Consider the following 22,969-nt stretch of genomic DNA (forward strand, 5'->3'; position numbering starts at 1 on the left):
TCCAGCAAAAGACAAGACATGACAGAAGCAACAGAAGCAACTGTCTGTGTTGCTTCTGTCGTTCCTCGTCTTTTACTACACCACAGTTCTGGCAGTTAAACACTCCAAACTTTCCGTGCCTTAATAAACAACAAAAATTGTACCAAGTTTCCCAGATATGTGGCTTGCAGGCAAGCCATATGTCCAGTGCAAGCATTCAGGCAGCTGAAAATGAAAAGAAAAATTGTACACAGACCACATAGTATCAAAAACTGCAACTAGAAGCAAATTGATGGATCTATTCATCACCTGTTCACACTGCAAGGTACTTTGCTTATGAAGACTATACTTGTCAGTGGTACAGGTAGGGTCAGTGGCTAGATTTGGTGTGGATGGTACAAGAAAAATGGGGACAAAAGGAAAAGATGAAGAGACATGTAGTGCTAATTTTGAACTGTGTTTTCCGCCGGCTACACCCGAGGGGGTGGGGAGGGGGGTGACAGAAGACCTACGGGCCCCGGGTGCCAGACGACCTAGCTACGCCACTGTCTGTAGGTATACCATGATTCTGCAATACAAACTCTTCAGTTTGACTATAGCATGTTCCTTCTTTCCCAGTGCTGTAAAGATTTAGTGAGTACACAGCAGCAAAAGCTAACTGTGAGGCAGCACAAAGGCAAAGTAAGTAGAATTCAGGGAGATCTGCACAACTTCCAGCAGTTAAACATTGAACAGCTGTTGAGGTGTCTTGATTGTTGTATTGAACGAAAGGAAGGGGAACTGAGGGGCCCAATTTTTGTTCATCACAAACATACGAAGGCAGCAGGTGATGAAGCCAAGGAATGCATAAGGGAAGTTATTTCTAGTGTTTAATTGATGTGTAGAAATTATCAGTTAAAGGGCAATTAAAGTCGATGAAAAGACAGCTTGCTGCCGGTGGAAGCCAAACCCACAACCACATCATCACATGTGTATTGCACTACCAAATGTGCTATGGTGGCAGCTGTTCCCCCATCCACATTCTTGGGTATTTATGTATGTGTGCGAGATCTAACTCGGGGAGTGTTAGCCAGCACCACTCCAGGCGATTGTGGAGGATGTGGAACAAACATCCTTCTGACCGATGACTTCACATACTATCTAAACTTTAGGAGCAAGCACCTGTCCAAAAACACTTGTATGCCACCTGAATGCATCAAACCTGCCATCGTTTAGACCCTCGCTATCCAGTGAACGAGAAGAAAAAGAATTGAGGAGCCCAGTTTCAGTTAATCGCAACCATATGTAGTCAACAGATAATGAAGCCAAGGTAAGCATAGGGAAAGTTATTTGTAGTTAATTGAGGTGTAGAAATAAATTAAAGGGAAATGAAAGTGGACAATAAAAACAAAAAACTTGCCACCAGTGGGAGCCGAACCCACCTCTGCATTGCATGTGCGTTGCACTACCAATTCTGCTATGTGTATGTCGTGCTGATCAAGTAACACAAAGGAACAGTTACACAGAACAATAAACCATTGCACAGACTATTTTCTGTGCCAGTGTGTGTGTGTTACCTGAGCAGAGCGACTTATGACAAACGAGACATGCCATACCAACTAGCCCCTGTCAAAGCACTTTTAAAGGGACACAAAGGCAAATATTAAGTCAACATGGACTGTTAAATTAAAATACCATTCCAGAAACCAGCGCCTGACAGACGGCACTAAGGTATTTTGCAAAAAATGCAAACGCACGGCTTTAGAAAAAATGAGCTAAGACAGAGCATTGGATTCTCCACTGCTGCTGCTCTTGGTCAAGTGGCGTGGTTCATTCGGGCATCCTGCGGCGTCACATGGACTTGGAATTATCTGCTACTTGCAGTTTGTGTGAGTTTCGTGAGCCAACAAAACCAGTGCAGCACTATGCGATAACGGACCTACTGAAACTCGAAAGCGTGGGCAATGCAGAGTTGAGCGAAAACAAAACATTTTGACCTCCTGCGTCGTTGTCAAGGGTAAGTCAAGGGTAATGTCAATGAGTTCCTTTTCTCTAAGAATCAAATAGAACTGGACAAGTAGCATTTCCTTCCGTCTTATAATGCGATGCAATGATCTTTTTATTATGAGTGGTTGAGTACTAGTGACAGAATTATAATGAGGAGTACCTACGTTATTGGGTTAGTACTTGAACGTCCCGTGTGAGTCTCGAATTGTGTCCTGCATTTACCTCAATTTTTCAATTGCTAAAGCTTTGTTTGTGGTAATATTGACACCTTAGACGTTCTCTAGCATTCACATATCACTTTAGCTTGGCTTAATATTTGCCTTTAGTGTCTCTTTGAAGGCTGCAGTGATGACACGCTGATGATTACATATGCATGGAAGCATTCTGGGCTGACAACATTGTAAGCCTGGAGTACTACTACTACCAGATTCTTCAGGCAAGCTTTCTCAGACTGATGCTTCACTGTACTTCTGCAACAACTGCTACTGTATTGCACTAATTTTGCACTAGTTTTGTTACCTTGTTGCTGGTTTAAGAATGTCCTATGCATTGTGGTGTGGACCACAGCAGATGCCCCTGAGCAGTTGCTGCATTTACTTCACATGCTTTGTCACTGTTGTCATTGTTGCCTGGAGTGTCAATCATCAGAGGTCCACCACTGGTTGCAACGCATTTTTTATTGCTTTAGTGTCGTCATGACAACATGATGATGGTCATATGTTGTTGCAGACTCAATACATCTGAACAACTTTGACATGGAGTGCTGCTTTAACAGCTGTTTACTGTCAAAGCAACACATTATTGCAATGTGCCACAAATAAGAACATTACCTTCACAGCAGAGAGTTGCAGCTTTAAGGAGACTCGGAAAAACGTAAAGAATGAAAGCCTTACGGGCAACTTATTTGCTCTCTGGTCACTCCTCCGACACAAAAAGCATTTAAAATATGCAAGGAAAATGTATCATATTTTTCTTATTAACATGGTTACGAGTCTGCCATAGCCCCCTAAGGGACCTAGGTTAAGGTGCCTAACAATGTGAGGGCACCATATGTTCACTGCAAAAGAATACTATGCTGTTTGATTCACAAAACATAATTGGGTTTGTTGAACACAGAAAGGAATGAGTTAGCTTTACATTTGCTTAATGAAAAGAATTTATCCAGTGAGTCATTAAAGATTTAGGCCACATAGTATGTGAACCATGCTCACAGAACTTGTGCACTCATGCTGTAGTATGGAGTAGTTTTATTCATGTCCCAAAATAACAATGAGGCTATGAGAGATACCATGGTGGTGAGCTCCAAGTTAATTTTGACAACCTGGAGTTCTTTAGTGTGCAGCCAAATCTAAGTGCACCAGTGTTTTTGCATTCTGTATCTGCCAGAATGTAGCTGCTGTGACCAGAAATTGAACCAAAGATCCTGTAATATTCTTTAGTCACTATGCCACTGCAGCAGGTGTAGTATGAAGTAATCGCACCAATGAAGTTCACAAACTGGTTCATACAAACTGCCACATGCTGTGTCACCAACATTTCACCCATTCAGCACTGCTTGAACCACCTCAGCAATGTTCACACCCATTGTTTCATCTCCTTCCTTTGTATGCCTTTTGCCATCCTGCTGTTATTCTTGTTTATAATAACCTACTGCATTAGCTGATGAGAAAGCAGTTACATTTTATATGTCAGATTCCTAATTATCACCACCTTTTGACTTTACGAGACTCTGCTGCCAATCAGTTATATGGCAGAGAAATTTGTGGTGTGAACAGTGTCGTTGCAATGGACGAGTAGACATGGCACTGGCATTCCTATGTATAGGTCTTGGTTTCATATTTTATAGGGCCTGAAAATTTTTATATATTTGTTCACCGGTTCTGACTTTAGAGCAAAGCTCTTAAACACCCATTCCTGAGTTTAGCGTCAGTGTCCCTCGGTGTCCTCCCTCAGCTTAACCGAGTGAACGAAGGATGAAAGAGTGAGCGGGGGATGAAAGACAGGGTCAGCAAAGAGAGCATGAGGATTAAAGCGGAGGAGGCGGGTATGGCGAAAGCGTGATAAGAAAAGCGTAGTGCTGCGCAAGACAGGCCCTGCAGCGACAACCGCTACAAGATGGCACCAGAGTAGTGCGCTGTCGTCTGTTCACCGATGGCATGCAGCAACTGTGTCCACCGATGCCATATATGGAAACAAAATGCTGCATGAGCGGAGGTCTGTCTGCAGCGGCGGCTGTGAATCGTGCCCACGCGTCTCCCACGCACTGCCTCTCGCGGTCTCCCGATTAGCGAAGCAGTCACGCCACACTTCGCTCCGTTTGCAGTGTGCTGCACGCGACAGATTGTCCGCAGCAGCCAATGTATTGTGTAATGAAAACACGTATAGAGATGCTTTCAAATTTCGCATTGGCAAGTATCGTAATCATTGGGGAATTTTTTAGTGAAACAAAGGTCAGTTAAGCGTTCTTCATTTTCTTCCTATTTTTGTGTGTCGCTGTCTGATGACTTGCATCAACAGATCCACAAATACTTTTCTTCTGAGACATTTTGTTTAAGTACAAAAACCATTAAAACTGGTAGGGTGCTACGCAGCATTTGCATGCTGCTTAGTTATGTCAAAGTTCATTCGTGTCTAACTAATGTCAAGATATTTAATTTTACTGGAAAGCTTACAAGTGCAGCATGCCGGATAGCTTTTTTCGTCAGAAATTTTTAAACTTGGTTCACACAACATTGTTCTGTCAACTTGGTGCGCTTTTATTTAATAAAACAAGCTATCTAAAATGTTCAAATTGTGCCTTATGTTCTTCTTTAAAGGCCAAGTAAAATGGTGTAAAGCTTATGTATCTGATAGGCCAACATGCTTCAGCCATTCAAAACTTAAGGGAATGCTGCTGTGCAAGCATTTTGTACATTGAATGCAGAAAAACCAGCATCAAATTTTTTTGTTCCGTACCTTGTTCAGCTTTCTGATTTGCACTTTAACAATCAAAAATATGTTACACAAGTTTTGTGGTAGAGTACATCAAAGTTGACACTTCTAAAAGGCCTTAAATGCATTGCTTTTCGAAAGGCTTTGCCTTTGAAATATACATATATCTCACAAATTGTCTTTTAGCAAAGTAGAATCATCATTGTTTACAAATTACTATGTTAACATTAAAATGCCAATGCTTACAATTTCTCATGCCAGAACTTTAGAAATGTCCTTGTTAGAAACTAAAATTAATTTTTCACATCACTAGTAACTTATTGACAAAAATATACCATGTATACTTGCGTCAAAACCACACTTCTTTTCACATTCTTCTTGAGGAGTGGCCCTTGCACAAGGGTGAGCCATTTCGGTACAATTTTTCTGGTTGTGTGTAACCCTTATGATTCCTTTGCATGAAAACAGTAAAGGCTATTGTTTTCATAACAAATTTATTTGTTCCTGCATGCATGCCATGCACCTCATGCTCGTCTAGTCCTCACCACTGTTGCTGCTGCCACTACTCATGCTTGATTTGGCACCACATTCACGGATACAGTTGTCCTGTCTGCAATTCATGGCACTAGAAATGCCTGTGACTCAAGCTTTTCACAACATTGCTTAAAGACCTCATGGACTAGCTCGAATCAGGGTGTGCACCTTTTTCAATTTTGGAGTGTTAACGAGTGCAGTCCTTATTCAAGTGCATATGGTAATTGAGGTTTTATGATTTACCTGCTCTTATTGCCTTTAGCTCATATTCATTTCATTGCATATAGATAGTAAAGGGCTTGACCATGCTTATACGTACCTCCCTTCAAGATGCACAACCTTTCATTACTTTTTCTTGCACTTCTAAACTAAGTAACTGTGTGATGTTGTTTAAAACAAAGGGGAAAGTAGGAGAGAATAACTTTTTTCGTGTCCAACTTTTTCATTCAGTATGTAGTGTAAACAAGACAAAGGGGTCACAGAAGATGTAGATTGAATTGACTAGCAGTGGATAAGGGAAGCTTCAGCCCAGTGTGAACATTTTGGCATGGGGACTTGCCTTGTTCAGAGCAAGAGCCTTTGTTCGCCAACTGATAATCATATTCAGTGCAGTTAGATTAAATAAACCACTTACTGTATTTCATTATTCTGTGCTTATAGTCCACAGGTTTGTGATACAACTTTCTTTCGACATTATTTTCCTTGCTTTTATTACGTAGTATAAAATACAGAAAACGGATAGCAGATTTTGCAAAAATTGTCATTTTATATTTGTCTTGCGCTTTTACTACTTAGTTACTTGTGTTGCATATTATTTGCTATTTCTTGCATTGGGTCTTCATGCTAAGATGTAGTTCAAATGATATTGTAGGGATACTGAAATCACTTTTACAGATGAGAAAAATGAAAGTCGCTATGAAATATCAGGACATTTACTTAGCATGACTGCAGTCAAAAAGGTTGTGCACGTTATTGCTACATAAGAGACTGCACTACTTCTTAGGGGGTGACTCAAAGGCTGGTTTGCGACATATCAGTGTAAACAGAATTGTATAAAGTTCAACTGGCTAAGAGGCCATTATTACATGGTTATAGTCACGGAGCAAGGATGGTTACAGCAGCGAAGAAGAGTTTTCTTAGATTTGAAAGAAAAAATATACTACCTAAACCTTTAATATTATTGAACAAGTGCGCAGTAATAAGCTGTTTTAGCACAAGATGCCCTTATTGTGCTCCTGTCACTGCTACTGCATAACTGCCAGGTGGCTCTATTGTGCATGTGGTTTGTGGATTTTAATGCACTGCTTGGCATGGCCAGTAGCTAGTTTGAAGCTGGATTTTCATTCACTATGCAAATTGTGCCATCACTTCCTTTCCACATTTCACCACTGTACCCTGAAATGTACTGTTCTGCTCGCAGTTATCAGCCATGCTGCTTCTGAGAAGACACTAACTGTGACAGCTTATTTTTATAACGCTTTTGGAAACAGTGTGCACACTGCATTGTACTGCAAATGGTTGGAAAGCTCCCTGACTGCTTTTCACTCGCAATGCTAAATGGACTTTGCACAGAAATAACGTTTTAGGGAGGAAAGGGGGGGAGGACACTGCTGATCCATAAATTCTAAACATAAGTATGTTGGCCATGTCCAAGACGGTCATACGTATTTTGGTTTTCTTAGTTTTGGCACCCAACTTTGTGAGATGTTTCAGTGCTTACCTTATTATGTTCAACGGTTGTGTTGAGCTGTCTAATTATAAAAAGGCAAGTCTTTTACTGATGTTTATTAAAGGGGCTTTGAAACACTCTTCCAAGTAGTCATAGAATGACCTCACTAGAGGATTATGTTGCCTCATGAATCTCCTGCTGAAAAGATTTTCAAATCCATCAAGTATGAGCAGAGTTGGAGGTTGCCATTGCATTGGCTTGCGGCTTTTTCAATCCATTCGTCTTCACTAGCGCGCTGGAAGCTAAGCTACACTTCGGGATGGCAAGGGGGCAAGGCCCGCTGAAAAGTGGGGCATTTTCTTTTTTCTTTTCTTTTTTTTCTTACAACGCTACTTTTTGTTCAGTCATGCATGGTGCCCTCTCGATGCGAGATGGGCAACGCACTGCCTCTTGTCGCCATGTACCTGTAGCTGTGTCAACCACAGAGACCAATCAGAGCACACGATTGTCAGAACGTCTTGCTGACGAGAGGGCTCATCGTGGTACCCCATGGTGGCCACAGTATCTTCGCCATGCAGCAGACGCAGCTGCATGCAACTGCTGTGCGTATAGCGTAACGTTTACTATGGGCACACTAGGGCTGAAGTGCGGGCTCATGTGCTCGGTGCTATGTCTGGTCATGCTACGTGGTCCAGACCAGCTCATCGTGCACGAGCTTGACTGACAGATAGTAGCCAAGTCCAGATAGGGCATTTTGAAGGGCTATCATTGTCTTAATACGAAGTGATGTCTGCCAAGGCGTCTAGACAAGAGTGAGTATGCGCTGCCGCTCACGAGGTGTGGCAGGTATAAAGCACATAGAAGGGAGCTAGTGCATGCAAGCAATCGTACGTGTAGTCTGTAAGAGGACTATATGCATTGGTGAGAATTGTCGTAGAGGACTCGGTGCAAAGCAAGTGACTGACTCAGGCATGTAATGTTTGAAAGAGCACACATGTAGTGCGCAGGATGCTGCCTCATGTGGTTGGAGGAGAAAACACAACATTAGGCAGATGACTGTTGATCGAGACTGAAAGAACAAAGATGAAGTCCTTTTTTGGTCTTTTTGAGATTGCACTTATAATTTTCATTTAACTAAAATCTGGCAATTATAGTATTACAGAGAATGTTCTCACGATCACAGAATCCGCCAGTGACTATTGGGACCACTTGCTCCTGCTTGCAATGTAGCTGCTATCGGCACTGCGAAGGAGAGAGGAAGCGACTTTTTTACCGTTTTTGAGACGATATTGTGAATTCCCTGCTGCATGCAGTGCAATAATATTTGGCTCACATGTTTGCAGGAGCCTTGTCTACAGATCGGCGGTGTTTTCTTATTATCATTTTTATGTTCAAAAAGTGTCTCAGGGCCCCTTTAAGATCAGTGGTTGTCTTACGGTATTAAAACAAAAGGGACGGGAAGGTGGCGTGATATTGTTTGCCATTCACTGATGGCTCCTGTCTAGTGTATATTTTGAAATTTGGCTTAAGAATGTATACTTATGTTATTGTGATTTATTTTTTCTTTTCTTCATTTAAGGATGTGACAATTCCATAACTGCGCATTCTTTTGGGCCTGTGTGCTTTGGCCTGGAGCTGTAGTACCAAGCATTCTTAACGGACCTTGAGGACAGATTCAATTCAGTGTAAGTCAATGCATTGTCATGACAGGCACATTACTCCTGGACTGGCAGGTATGTTACCCTTATATACACTGGAGCTTCAGCAAGCACTAAAGCAACATAAAAGTCAATAAGTGTTTTCATGGCTCATCTGGTTTGATAGGTAACTATATAAGCCATGATTAACAAAAACAGCAGGATTTGTGAGCTTTACGTAAGCCATAAGACATTTTGCTCCACAGTAAGAAGTAACCCCCGTTTCATTACTGTTGGAGCAACTGGTTCTGGGAAGGGAAACGAAAAACAAATGAAAATTATTGCTATGGGCAGTACCTTGAATCGCCTGCTCAGTCCACACACTGTGTACTGGCAGAAATGTGTCACTAAAGATCACATTTAGCTGTTAATTCAGTATTCTTAGTTGTAAAGGAGTTTTGTATCTAGGACAGCATTAGCACTGAAGTGTAGTGTGTACCGACTCTTTTCGAAAGGTGCCTTTGGCCAAGCACTGCCTATAAATTGACAAAAATAAAAAATAAAGCTCCCAGCTTTGTGTAACTGCAAAGCTTCAACACTTAATGCCTTGGCTCGAGCCCTCACATTTTTAAAGGGCAGAATGCTCGCAGCTCCTATTTTTCATTAAATACTCCTTCTCCAAAATTTAACACCCACTGAAGTGAAAATGCAATAATTTAAACTAGGACCTGATTGGGGGGGTCCCAGGTGAAGATAGGAACCCTTATGACTGGTTCCAGTTACAAATGGTGCTAGTTGAAATTGGCCTGCTGGACTACTGCTGGTTAATATTAACTGCTCTAGAAACGAGCTGGAAGGGTTTCGCCCCCAGAATGCATTGGTTCTAATTGCAAGCTGGCACCACGCAGTCTGTAACCAAGTGAGCCATGTGTGTTTAGGTGGCAAAACACTGGTATGTTTAGAGAATGATTCCACACCAATAGTGCAGCCCTGTGAGAAAAGTACTACAGTACCAGTGATACAAAGTGACTTGTGCAACACTGGTGCCACAGAGAAAAACAGTTGCAGCCATTGCAGTACCAGGCAGCACAACACACACCGACTTTGCCTTGTAGTACCATGTACTGTACTGAAGAAGCCATGATTGCATACAGTGAGGCAAACTCGTCTGGTCTGTAAAAATTATTTAGCAAGTATTGGCCATAGCAGTGTTTAAAGGGCCCCTCATCAGGCCCCATAGCAAATTTTAATTATACGGTAGGAGTTGTTACATGCCTTCTGCAGAGCGTTCTGCCGCAATAATTTTTCAATTTCATTCGTTAAGGCAGAGATGCAATTACATGAACTGTCGCGAACCCATGGTGTCAGGAGGAGAGATTCACTGCCAACATAGACACTCTCTCCACTTGACCCCTTCTAGCCTCTACAAGCGAAAATCGTTCCCTGTGTTCTCTCATATCGGAGCCAGATGATTGCATGACACATACGTCACAGGTCCCTCCCCCTTTTCCCCCCACTTTTTTCTTCTCTTGTGTTCTTGCTGCACGGTACACTTTCAGTGACAGTCTCGCGCACTAGCTGTTGCGTTTGTTTCGTTTAATGCAAGGCATGATCTTGCACGCTGTTCACGAGAACACCTGACTAGCAGCATAAGTCATTGCCACACGAGCACTGAGGCAAACTCCAGCAGATAAAAGACCACGATCGCATGCTTCAACTCAGTAGAAACCCATAGATAGTTTCGTTTTCTGAGCCCGCGACTGCACGATGTGGGAACAAGCAAATGAAACAAAAGTGCGTCCCTCTTCCTAAAGCACAGAGTAAAAACACTCGCAAACATTCGGTTTGTAGGTTTTATTATTTCTATAAACTTTAAATTGTCTTGTAAAGCAACTGATCAAACAAGTAACTGCTGTAGCCTTGATTAATCCTGAGGTCATGTGTTGCAGTAAGTGATGTTTCAGCAATGCAAATTAGAGTGTAGGCGCACCTGGGCACACTTGTGCATCTGACCTCGACTCTCTGGCTAGGAGCATGGCTTCCTTAAGAAGGGCATGCGGCGTATGATTAGAAATTTCAGCTGTTTTTGCGGTGCGCAGCGGTGTAATACTTTCCAGATGCGGTCGTCAACATGCATTGTATATACTGCACTTGTCTGTTTAAAATGGTCAAGCCTGGTGAGGTGCCTTTTAAAATAGTCTTCATTTGAAACAGCCCACGACAGTTTACGCACAATTAAAGCTTTAACAAGTAAACTTTTTGGGGGGCAAATTACTACTGTTCGTGCATCTAAGTTTTGGCAATTTGTATGTTTATAATCATTACTCAATACCACCATTTTTAGATTTGTTTCAGTTAACAAGCTTTTCTCGAGCCGCGAGAAATCGGCTAAGGCGGCCCCTCTCCCTTTGCACTCGCTTTGTAACACTGTTGTCGCTATCAGCCAGGGTTGCCAGGTCTTTGGGAGAAAAGTAGCCAGAAAATTCCGAAAAGTAGCCAAGAAAGTTGCCAACTATGGCAAAAGCTTTAATTGATAGCCAAAAATGTAGCCACGGTGTCACAAAACAAGAATTGCCAATTTGTGACGTGAGAATGAAGAAGAAAAGGGCGATGAAGACCTCTAGTTTCCAGCAGCACTGAGGGCAAACAAATATAGCAGAACAAAACAAATGTTATCACATATTATATAATAATGTACCATAATGACCAGCTGACGTTCTGTGATAACTTCTGCCACGCGCTTGCGTGCTTACTTATAGCCGAAGCGGTGTCACCAGTTTCAGTACAATAAGCTCGCTGCACGCCATTCTTGCGCCATTATGACTTGATTTAACCGTTCACGTGCGTACTGCATGATGCCCCGTACGTTCTTCACTCTTAGAAAAGTTTGCTCTCTTTGGGTCGTATCTTGTCTCGCAACAATAATCGTCACCTGTCTTGCCCGCATTTCCTTTCTTTAACGCTGCGAGCCCGATACTTCCAAATCATGAACGGCATGCGCATTATCAGCATGACAGAGCATTCTTGACAGGAAAGCAGCGAGCCAGCATTTTCAAGAAAGGAAACGCAAGCAAGACAGATGACGATTGTTGTTGTGTGACAAGATATGACCCAAAGGGTGTAGATTTGTTAAGAGTATACACTCTAAAAAAAGTTTACACCCTTTGGGTTGTATATTTGCCACACAGCTATAATCGTCATCTGTCTTGCTTGCGTTTCCTTTCTTGAAAATGCTGCGCTCGCTACTTTCCTGTTGAGAATGCTCTGTCATGCTGATAACTCGCATGCCGTTCGTGACTTGGAAGTACTGGGCTCGCAGCATTAAAGAAATGAAATGCGGGCAAGACAGATGACGATTATTGTTGTGTGGCAAGATACGACCCAAAGGGTGTAATTTTGTTTATGAGTGTAGCCTAGAAAAGCACTAAATATTGTTGTTCTGCATTGAAAAGGAAAAAAAGGTGTTCATTCATAAACTTATGTTTTGCACATATTTATTAGAGCCTATATAAACTCTAATTGCTTTACACGCAATATCTCTTCATAGAAATCTTGTATAACATTTCATTTACAGGCATAGCAAACTTCATTTTGTTATGTTGAACAGTTTTGCCGGAAACGCAGTACGACGGATTCTAGTACAGCAGAATGCCGTTTTTTGCTCACACTGTTTTGATTTTCGTCAGGTAACGCTTCAGGCTAGGTGATAATACTAGGTGTCATTGGAAAGCTCAGAAAGCAAGCTTCCTAATGCACTATAGTTCACATCCGCCCAATGAGCGCAGAAAGCACAGTGCGTCCACAAACAATGACTAAAATGCGGAGCGCGTGCCGCCGGAGTGGGACCACCACCTTGAAGAGCCCATGGGTGTGGCCATTTTGAGCTGACAAGTGCAGAGCATACATCGTGCGATAACGACCATGTCTGTTAAGTATTACATTGCTACACGCTGCAGAAAGAGCTGAAATTTCATTCAAACCGAACGCCATTTGCCCTTCTCCTCGCGGGTGCTACGCTCCATGACGTATACGTGCTAGTGCACCTACGTACATGTCTTTTCTGTGACGTCGCTCTTAGTGACTTGTGACTTCGAGAGTTATTTAAGGCAACGTCTGTTATTTGTATAATCTGTTGCATCGATAGACGAATTAAGGTTTAGAGAAATAATAAAACACACTAACCGAATGTCTGCGTGTACTTGTTTTACTTCGCAATGCAGAAAGAGAGATGTACTTCCGTTATGTGTGCTTGTTCCCGCGTCGTGCAGTCGAGTGCACGGACACCTAAACTATGCCATTTTCTACTGTGTTCCAGCGCGCAATCGTGCTCTGTGATCCGCTTGTGCCTGCCTCAGTGCTTGTGTAGCACTGGCCGCTAGTCAGGTGTTCACGTGTACAGCGCACAATCGTCTGCTGTGCGAAACGAGACAGCAGCTCGCGCGTGACACCATCAGCAGAAGTGCCCCGTGCAGCAAAAAAGCGAGGGGAAAAATAATGAAGGTGGGGTCCGTGACGTATGCATTGCACGATCCACGAGGTCTGTTATGGGAGAATGCAGGGAATGAATTTCGCTTATGGAGGCTAGACGGGGAAGTGGAGAGAGTCTCTCTTGGCACTGGCACTCGAAGTGGAGAGAGTCTCTCTTGGCAGTGGCACTCGCCTCCTGAAATCATGGGTTCGTGGCACTGAAATATTCCTATCTCTGCTATTAATGAACCCATTTGTAAAATTCTTGCGGCTGAGCGCTTCATAGAGGGCATGTAACAACTTCCAGCGTATAACCAAAATTTGCTATGGGCCTGTTGAGGGGCCCTTAATTCGGGCAAGACAGATGACGATAATCGTTGTGGGACAAGATACGACCCAAAGGGTGTAAACTTCTTTTTAAGAGGGCTGCAGTCCCATAGTCGCATAGACATTGGTACCTGTAATGTCACGGCTGCCATCACGCGTTTTCGGTTGTAGCAGTCATTTCTGGCACCGAGAACGATAGTCTTAGAGATTCTATAGACTTAACCGACACAGGGGATGATACTAGGAAACCTTCTATTGCTTCCGTACTACGAAAGACGCAAGAGCATTTCATTTAAGTTTGCTTAACTCCTGTTACTCAGAGGGAAGTGCTTGAGCCTTTTTCAATTATCCGTCCACGACAGTCCAGGGGCCGTATTTTGTAACGGTTGACTTTGGAACAGGTTAGCTCTCATGAACGCCATTGGTTAGCGCTTCGTTGTCGTCATCCCTGGTGGGCGTGACTACAAAGTTTGTTGTCGTCACACAGGTTGTCAATCATCTGGAAGCGAACCGATCGTCTGCTACGAGCTGAACCGCAAAGTGGTTCGCTCGAGGATCGCGCGCGGTCGCGAGCATGATCTCGAGGGTTGCTAGGGTAACCGTGGCCGTCTTCTAGTCTCGCGCTGGCCGACGCGGCGAGAGAGACGCCGTTCGCGGCTTCTTTGGCTGTGTTGCTGGCCAGCGTTGGCCAAAGACAACGACGGGACGAGAGGCAACGGTGCGACGCGTTCGACATGAGCGAAGGAGAGTTCCGAAGGCATTTTAGGCTCTCCAAAAACAGTGCGATGAATTTGCGGCGAGCTACAATATCGCGGACCACAAGATTTAGTTTAGTAAAGTTGACACGGCTACTTAAAGGGACACTAAAGCGAAACAATAACTCAGTATAGACTGATGAAGCATTGTTTCAGAACCCTGCAGGCAGTCATTTCAAAAAGATAGTTTGATTATTAGATGAGAAAATGAAGGTCCAAGTATCACTATTTGAATTTCGCGCCGAAACCCCAGCGCCGGTACGTCAGCGTGACGTCAGGGCTTCCAAAGTATGTTTTCGCATTTGGGCAGCGTTGGCTGAGTAAAGGTTCCCGAAACTTGCCATGTTTAATATTTGGTTCCTTTAGAACACAATGTAGTCAATTTGTACCGCTATATATAATTAGTAGGCCCTAGAAGATGCCATAAAAATCCATGACGTCACAGCCACCAGGTGCGGGAACTTAAGTAGGCGGCGCCACCCGTATTTCGTTGTTGCGCTTTTTCTGGCTTACCAAACGTCTTATCGTTGCAAGAGTGGTGTTCTTGGTGTTGTAGAAATGTAATTTACTGATGCAGAAGAAATCATTTTGCCCTTTAGTGTCCCTTTAAGTGCTGTGCGCGCTACGTTTCTTTTTCTTTTCTCTCTCTTTTCGCCACGATTTGTTTTCAGCAGTGCGTCTGGAATGTAGAAGCTATTGAGTTGTCTTAGCCGTCAGTCAGTCGCATCATTAGAGAGTTTAGGGTAGGGGACGCAAGCGGCTTTGACCGCGGCAAGATTCTCGAAGTTATGGGATGTGTGGACGGAACTCAAATCCCCCGCAATCGTCCGCTCTAAGAAGCTCAGCCACGGCTAAACAAAATCATATTAGAATCGCGGCCTACGCGCAGAGAACCGCTTTGATTGCTTAAAAGTGTAACTCCGGCGATTTTTTTTTACCATGTCAACGTCATAGAATATTTACGTTCCCGAGACCCCCCTGTCACGCGTCTGATAGTAGAGTTGTTTCGCAAATTAGAAAATACTTTTAAATAAACAAAAAAGCGCAAAAGCGAAACCGAAACCTGACTAAGCAGCCGAGCGAACCTCTTCGTGTGATGTCACGGGTGTCTCCACCGGGGAGCATTTTTACAATTGCTCATAGAGTTGCAATTGCTAGTAGGTACAGCGGGACGTGGCGTTTTTCGCGGCCCTCGACGTTTCTGCGCAGGCGCGAGTAAGAGCAGGTGCGAGAGATAAAGTCTGGGGGCCTTTGCTTCTACTCTGCCTAGGCGGTATACGGCGAAGTTTCTTGGCGCGTGTAGCGTGCGTTTGTCCTAGGCATGGCGGAGTGGGGTCGAGAATGTTTGCGCTCGGACGCTGGCTACCGTCGCGGTGAAACAGGGGAACCAGCGCGCACTGACACACCATTTGGCCATCGCTGCGTCTAAACGTACGACGGAGAGACTTTCTCGCGCGTGCGCCGCTGATACTGAGTCAGTCATGCCGGATTATAACTTTTTCGCGCCTTACGCACTCTACCTTCAAAAAGCCGGGAAAAAAGCAAGGCAAACAAACAATGATTTCCCCAGGGGAGCATTAGGGGGCAATCAATAGTAGAGCAATCAGTAGTAGAGGCCGGGCCTGCTCTCCTGGACTTTTCAGGAGCATTTTTGAGTGATCCCCTTTGAGCGAAATAAACGCAGAGCGCCTTAGCAACTATGGTTGAACGCAATTGCCTGATGTCACGCTGTAATTAAGGACTACTGACATTGCGTCTCGTCCACGTTAGGTTATGTTTAGGTTAGGGTTACGTTAGCTTAGGTTACGTTAGGTTAGCGTAAAAAGCGTTAGGGTGCCGCGGTCCACAATAATCCACACCGGTTATGCTGTGCGGATTATTGTCTGTGTCTCGGCCACGTTATGTTACGTTTGGTTAGGTTAACGTTACCTTAGGTTGACTAGCGCTAGGTTAGCGTAAAATCCGGCGTGGCGCGGCGTGTTCTCACAACGGTTACGTCATCAGCATTGTCTTTCTATCTCGGCCTCGTTAGGTTGGGTTAACGGTAGGTTAGCGTAAAACGCGTTAGCGGGGCGCGGCGTATTCTAGTAGCGATTGCGTGGCCGTCCAGTGTCGCCGGCACCCTTTCAGCCACTCGCGTTCAACCGCGGTGGCTAAGGTGCTGTGCCTTCTACATTTTCAATCTATACGGATCGGCCTCTTCCACGGTCCCTACTGCTCCCACGGAAACGTCTGCGATGTTATCACCTGTTTCACCGCGTCGGCAGCCAGCGTCCGAGCGTAAGGAAACTCGAGCCCACTTCGCAATGCCGGCACGCATAGGGACAAACGCATACAACACACGCTACGAAACTCCTCCGTGGTGCCTAGGCACAGTGAGACATTAAAAGCAAAGGCCCCCAAAATTTCTCTCGCACCCGCTCTTACTTGCGCATGCGCGCAAACGTCCGCCACCTGCGCAAATGCCACGCCCCGCTGTACCTACTACACACACTCTAAGAAAAGTTTACACCCTTCGGAGTGTATATTTGCCACACAACAATAATCGTCATCTGTCTTGCCCGCATTTCCTTTCTTGAAAACGCTACGCTCGGTACTTTCCTGTCGGGAATGCTATGTCATGCTGATAACGCGCATGCCGTTCGTTACTGGAAAGTACCGCGCTCGCCGCGTTAAAGAAAGGAAATGCGGACAAGACAGATGACGATTATCGTTCTTTGGCAAATATACACCACAAAGGGTGCAACTGTTGAAAGGGTAGGCAAAGGTACACCCTTTGGGGTGTATCTATGCCACACAACAATAACCGTCATCTGCCTTGCTTGCGTTTCCTTTCTTGCGAACGCCGCGCCCGCTACTTTCCTGTCGGGAATGCTATGTCATGCTGATAACGCGCATGCCGTCCGTTACTGGAAAGTACTGCGCTCGCCGCGTTAAAGAAAGGAAATGCGGACAAGACAGATGACGATTATCGTTCTGTGGCAAATATACACCACAAAGGGTGCAACTGTTTTTAAAGGGTAGACAAATGTACACCCTTTGGGGTGTATCTATGCCACACAACAATAACCGTCATCTGCCTTGCTTGCGTTTCCTTTCTTGCGAACGCCGCGCCCGCTACTTTCCTGTCGGGAATGCTATGTCATGCTGATAACGCGCATGCCGTCCGTTACTGTGAAGTACCGGGCTCGCCGCGTTAAAGAAAGGAAATGTGGACAAGACAGATGACGATTATCGTTCTGTGGCAAATATACACCACAAAGGGTGCAACTATTTTTAAAGGGGTAGACAAATGTACACCCTTTGGGGTGTATCTATGCCACACAACAATAACCGTCATCTGCCTTGCTTGCGTTTCCTTTCTTGCAAACGCCGCGCCCGCTACTTTCCTGTCGGGAATGCTATGTCATGCTGATAACGCGCATGCCGTCCATTACTGGGAAGTATACCGGGCTCGCCGCGTTAAAGAAAGGAAATGTGGACAAGACAGATGACGATTATCGTTGCGTGGCAAAAGGATGTAATTTTGCTGAAGAGTGTAGCAATTGTAAATACGCCACTGAGGAAGGCGCGTATGGCATGCTGGTCTCGCCCGCTGGCAGAGAAGAGCAGACACTCGGCTGAATCGTGACTGCGCCGGATCTTCCGATCTGTCAAATATTGACAGGTGTGATTATGACGAATTCGGTAGCCACGAATCGCCGTTCGCATTCGACCCGCGATCAGGAGAGCCAGCGCCCATGCGCTACAGATCATGCTGCAACATGAAGACCAAGGGTAGCCGAAACCACTGTTTTATACGTGCTGCTTGCTATTTTAGGTGTTTCACCCCTTCTCAGGGAAACGCTTCGCATGCCCACTGTAAGATGTGGAGCACGACTTTCCGCATTTGTATCTCGCAAAAACGCCGCTGACTGTCCAAAGCACCTAACGGTGCATTTGTTTACATCGATCGGCAGGTGGAGCGACCACTCGTGGTTCGCTTGAGATATAATACTAACCGCTCATCGTTGACATCAAATAATGCCAGAACATAACAAAAAAGGCAGATTTTGTGCTTGTAAGCACCGTTGCATCACTCTGGATCGCGCTGATACACTCTTAGGCAAAGTTACACCCTTTGGATTGCCTCTTCTGCCACACAACGATAATCGTCATCTGCCTTGATGCGTTTCCTTTCTTGAAAACGCCGCGCCCGCTACTTTCCTGTCGGGAATGCTATCATGCTAATAACGCGCATGCCGTTCGTTACTGGAAAGTACCGGGCTCGCAGCGTTAAAGAAAGGAAACGCATCAAGGCAGATTACGATTATCGTTGTGTGGCAGAAGGGGCACGCCAAAGTGTGTAAACTGTTCTTAGAGTGTACACTCTTAGGCAAAGTTACACCCTTTGGAGTGCCCCTTCTGCCACACAACGATAATCCTCATCTGCCTTGATGCGTTTCCTTTCTTGAATATGCCGCGCCCGCTACTTTCTTGTCGGGAATGCTATCATGCTGGGGCGCGATCGGAGATATTCTGTTCGATACGCGTTCTGTTCAGTTGCTGCAACGTCACAAAGTTGCAGTATGCAAAATTTGTGACAGCGGGGCGGAGAGAGCAGCCAATCAGGAAGCGGTGACCTCCCCGAAAGTTTACTTCCGTCGTTTGTCGTCTGCTTGCAAACGGTATACTACAAAACCAAATGTTTCTCGTCTTCCAAATGAATTAAATCTTTATCTAAAAAAATGTATTTTTTCTTCTCAAACCCAAACACGTTTTCAAATAGTAGTACGTGTGACTACTGCAATTTATAACTATTAGGTTCTTTGCGTCGTCCCTAGGTGGTGTCGCGCACAGCGAGAAGAAAAAAGAAAACGACGGGAGGAGTGGCGCACTTTTCAAGGGGCAGCGACAACATTCCAGTGGCTCGCTGGCACCAATGATGTTGTCGATTTCTCTGTACAACTAACGAATTATTTGTTTCGAGAAACAAAAACGACGCCGGAATTCACTTTCTGCCATTTCTTCAAACGCGTTTCGCACCGCCACCCGCTCTCCTCCTTCCTCTAGAAACGCCAGCGCAACAACCTAAGTTCCCAACGGAAGCGCCATTTTCTCGAATTAAACTATGGATTGGATTCAAACGTGCTATTCCGCAGCCGAAAAGGCCGCCTGTTGGATCCAATCCAATCCACCAGACGCGCCATGCGAAGCCGTATGATCGCTCCAAACTTATCAACTCCCGTTCGGACGAAATCACGGAGGAAGGAAACTAAGGAGAGGCCCTGACGTCACTCTTTGTGAAGCAAAAGTGAAGCCGGAATTTGGCGTTGCTCATGGCGATGCTCCGCCTTTTGGGCCACCCTCCTCGCTTGTTTACATCTTTCGCGAAACCACGACGCGCTGCGCGTGGTGTCGCGCGCGCGCTCGCGCAACATCTGGCAGAGCACGGTGCAGGTAACACAGCGCAACAAGACACGGTGACTAACGCAAACCCGCCCACTCAGCGCCTTTGCCACGGCCCGAAACCTACCAGAGCAACACGTGTGAGCGCTCAAAACCATAACAACGCCGCCATTGTGGCCCAAAAGGCGTGGCCATACAACAGAAAAAATAAAAAAGCAGCAAAAAAAATGAGAACCTACTACGTCATTTCCGCCACACTTTTCTCCTAGCGCGCGGAGGGGGTAGGGCCTCTCCTTAGTTTCCTTCCTCCGTGGGACGAAATGCTCGGTGGGCGGATGATTGACAGGAGCGTGTCGTCATTTTGACGTCACCAAAAACGGGGCGGCGCCACGCGGCTGGCGACGTCGGCGCGGAGTAGGCCAATCGCGTGCGCCGGTAACCGAACGAACAACCATCTCCGATCGCACCCCTGATAACGCGCATGCCGTTCGTTACTGGAAAGTACCGGGCTCGCAGCGTTAAAGAAAGGAAACGCATCAAGGCAGATGATTATCGTTTTGTGGCAGAAGGGGCGCTCGAAAGGGTGTAACTTCGCCTAAGAGTGTATGAGCGACCACGCACCTTCGAAAACGACGAGCGGGAGACTAGTACGGGAGCGTTCAGCTGGAACCGCATGGCGCGTTTTTCGCGAGCGAAAAACGCGACGCGCGGCAACCGCTCGCGTTGCCACCGACGCGCGAGCACCCGTACGAAAAAAAAAAAAAAAAAAAGAGCGGCGCTTTCGCTTTTTCCGGGTTGCCAGACAACATAACTCCCAACGACATGCGTTGTCTCTGTTACCGCATATATAATATGCCCTTAAACTTACAGAACACTCCAAAAAATAATCTTAATGTAATTAAACAGCGACATTTTTGTACGAAGTGTATTTATCAAGCTTAACTTCAAGCAGCAAGATTGTGTGCGAAACTGCGACTATGTACCTTCCGCATGCTGAGGCCGCTGCTTGTTTACAACTTCACATAGAAAATAGAGTGTCGGCCGCTTACTACCGAGCAGAAGAGGCGATTGCTACTATTAAGGGGGATGCTGAGGGCATCTGCTATACCGTCTACGCTGAGGGTATCTGCTGTAGCTCGCCAAGCCTGGTCACGTTTGATGTTGTTCTTGTAATATCGGTCGCGTAGGTCCCACAGGACGCGACGCTTCTCCACTTCAGTTATTAGGGCCTCGTTCAAGGTTGCTTTGTCCACTTTAGGTGAACACGGTGCGCGAACGAAATCACGGTAGTACGTGCTTTCCTTGACGCACGCGCCAGTTCTGCCGAGAAAAAAAAATTGCGCCAGAGAGGTACCGTCGAGATGCGCAGAGAGCAGGGCCATCTGGTGGCAAAACCAAAAACGAAAATGCCACGTGACCAAATGCCACGTGACTTACCTGAACTCTGATTGGCGGACGCGCCGCGCGACGCGTTTTTTTTTTTTCTACTCCGAGCAGCAGCACGTGGCGGCGCGATTTCGTGACGGATCATGCTGGGCACGGGACAAAATGACGCGCGCGTCCCACCATTCGCGCGTCAATCGCGCCATGCGGTTCCGCCTTTATGCTGCCTACTTATCATTTTTCGTATTCTCTTCGTGCACACAATAGGTTCCGTAAAGTGGACATAGATGAGAACTTTGCGCGTGTGATCGTTCATTTAGAGAACACGTAGTTTTGTCGCGGAAACGCCGATCAGTATAGACACCGTTGGCAGCTGAACGAGCGGTTGTCTACGCTGCTGTATCGAAGGGGCCTACGCTCGCTGCCCATTTGTAATACGAGACAAGCAGTACAGCTCGAAAGCTAAATAATGGGTCGGCATGACAATACGTAAAAATACACCCATCTTCGTAGTCGCATTTAATTTAGGGAAGTGCCGGTGTGTGCGGCGGGCAGCTTTCCGTCGAAAACGGCAACGTACCGATGTCGATACCGCTCCGTGTCGTCGCTTCTCGCTTTTTGTGTGTGGGCTGTACGAAATGAGGAATGGTTTATTTCAAATCCGTATGGGCAAAACTGAACGACAGTAGTAGTTTTCTTCATCCTGATGGCTTAATTAGCTTCAGGACCGCCAGCAGCAGACGCATGAACTACGCGATGTGACATATAGGCTTAACCTCGGCTGAACGCGATCGGCATAGCCTCAAACTGTGTGCGGATGGCGAGGGCTGAAGTTCATGCAGCCAACAACGCAACACCACTTGCCACCGCCCCATCACTTGCCCGTCCACAGGGAACGGAAATTCTCGTAACAGCAACTTCTCACGCGAAGCACTAGCTCACGATCGTCGACTCCTCCACGCCCTCATAGCTGTCGTCTGGATTATCCCGGCATGCTCTGAGTGGGACTCTCCTGACGTCATACTCAATGTTGCCTGTAAATGAGGGGCAGATAAGGTAGGGTGTTGAAGGCAATTTATTGAATTCATTTGTAAAAAATCTGTGCAACTCTCAAACCTGCTTTTTTTTTTTGAGGACCTGACGGGAGTGTGCAGAGGAACGTACTCAGTGAATTTCATCAACATCCGTTGACATCGCAATATCGCCGGAGTTGCCCTTTAACGTAGGCGCACCACTTACGACAAAAAAAAAAAAAATAAATAAATAAAAAAAATAAAACAACGCAGATAAAATTAAACCACCAGCTGTCAGCGTCGGAATCTCACAGTTATTACTGGAAATTAAATGCGCATGTGTTCTATGAAAACCAATATTTTTTTACCAAACTAGCAACATACATTCAACCAATTACCAATTCAAAACGCCGCGCCTGCTACTTTCCTGTCGGGAATGCTGTCATGCTGACAACGCGCAAGGCGTTCGTTACTGGAAAGTGCCGGGCTCGCCGCGTTAAAGAAAAGAGATGCGCACAAGGCAGATGACGATTATTGTTATGTGGCAAAAGGGTGTAATTTTGCTTAAGAGTGTAGGAATAGGACCACATTGTTGCCGGACCATTCGTGTTTGCTTGGTACGTGGTTAGATTAGTGGCTTAGTGGCGCCTGCCGTCAAGGGCACGGAGGCGCGTAGGAAGTACAACTCGCGGACGTCGTTCTTCGCTTCAAATGCGCTGTCTTGAAACGTGGTGAAAGACTGGAGCGCCAGACCTATGACGACTTAATTTTCAAACGATCACTTGAGCTTACCTCCGCATTTAGTCGGCGCTCTCGCCTCGAAACCCGTCCGCAGTATGCCGGCCCGAGCGTGGTCTATTGTTTCGTCAAATCAGTTTTGGCGTACCTGAAAGTCTTGGT

The 22,969-nt window shown here is 45.5% G+C and overlaps 1 protein-coding gene across 14 annotated transcripts in view; it reads left to right on the forward strand.

Annotated features, from left to right (window-relative positions):
- Nucleotides 1-22,969, forward strand: part of LOC126546000 (uncharacterized) — a 196,213-nt gene that overhangs the window by 23,798 nt on the left and 149,446 nt on the right. For 10 of the 14 annotated variants that reach the window (XR_011892185.1, XR_008608573.1, XR_008608572.1 and 7 more), the window contains one exon: nucleotides 8,679-8,784. The exons of 3 other annotated variants lie outside the window; for them this stretch is intronic. The gene's annotated coding sequence lies outside the window, so the exon portion shown is untranslated. Of the gene's footprint in view, nucleotides 1-5,434; nucleotides 5,591-8,678; nucleotides 8,785-22,969 lie in introns of all 14 variants that reach the window. One more of the 14 variants, XM_055061560.2, reaches the window with a different exon arrangement.

The sequence above is a fragment of the Dermacentor andersoni genome, chromosome 1, assembly GCF_023375885.2.
Source record: "Dermacentor andersoni chromosome 1, qqDerAnde1_hic_scaffold, whole genome shotgun sequence".
In the NCBI taxonomy this organism is placed as follows: Eukaryota; Metazoa; Arthropoda; class Arachnida; order Ixodida; family Ixodidae; genus Dermacentor; species Dermacentor andersoni.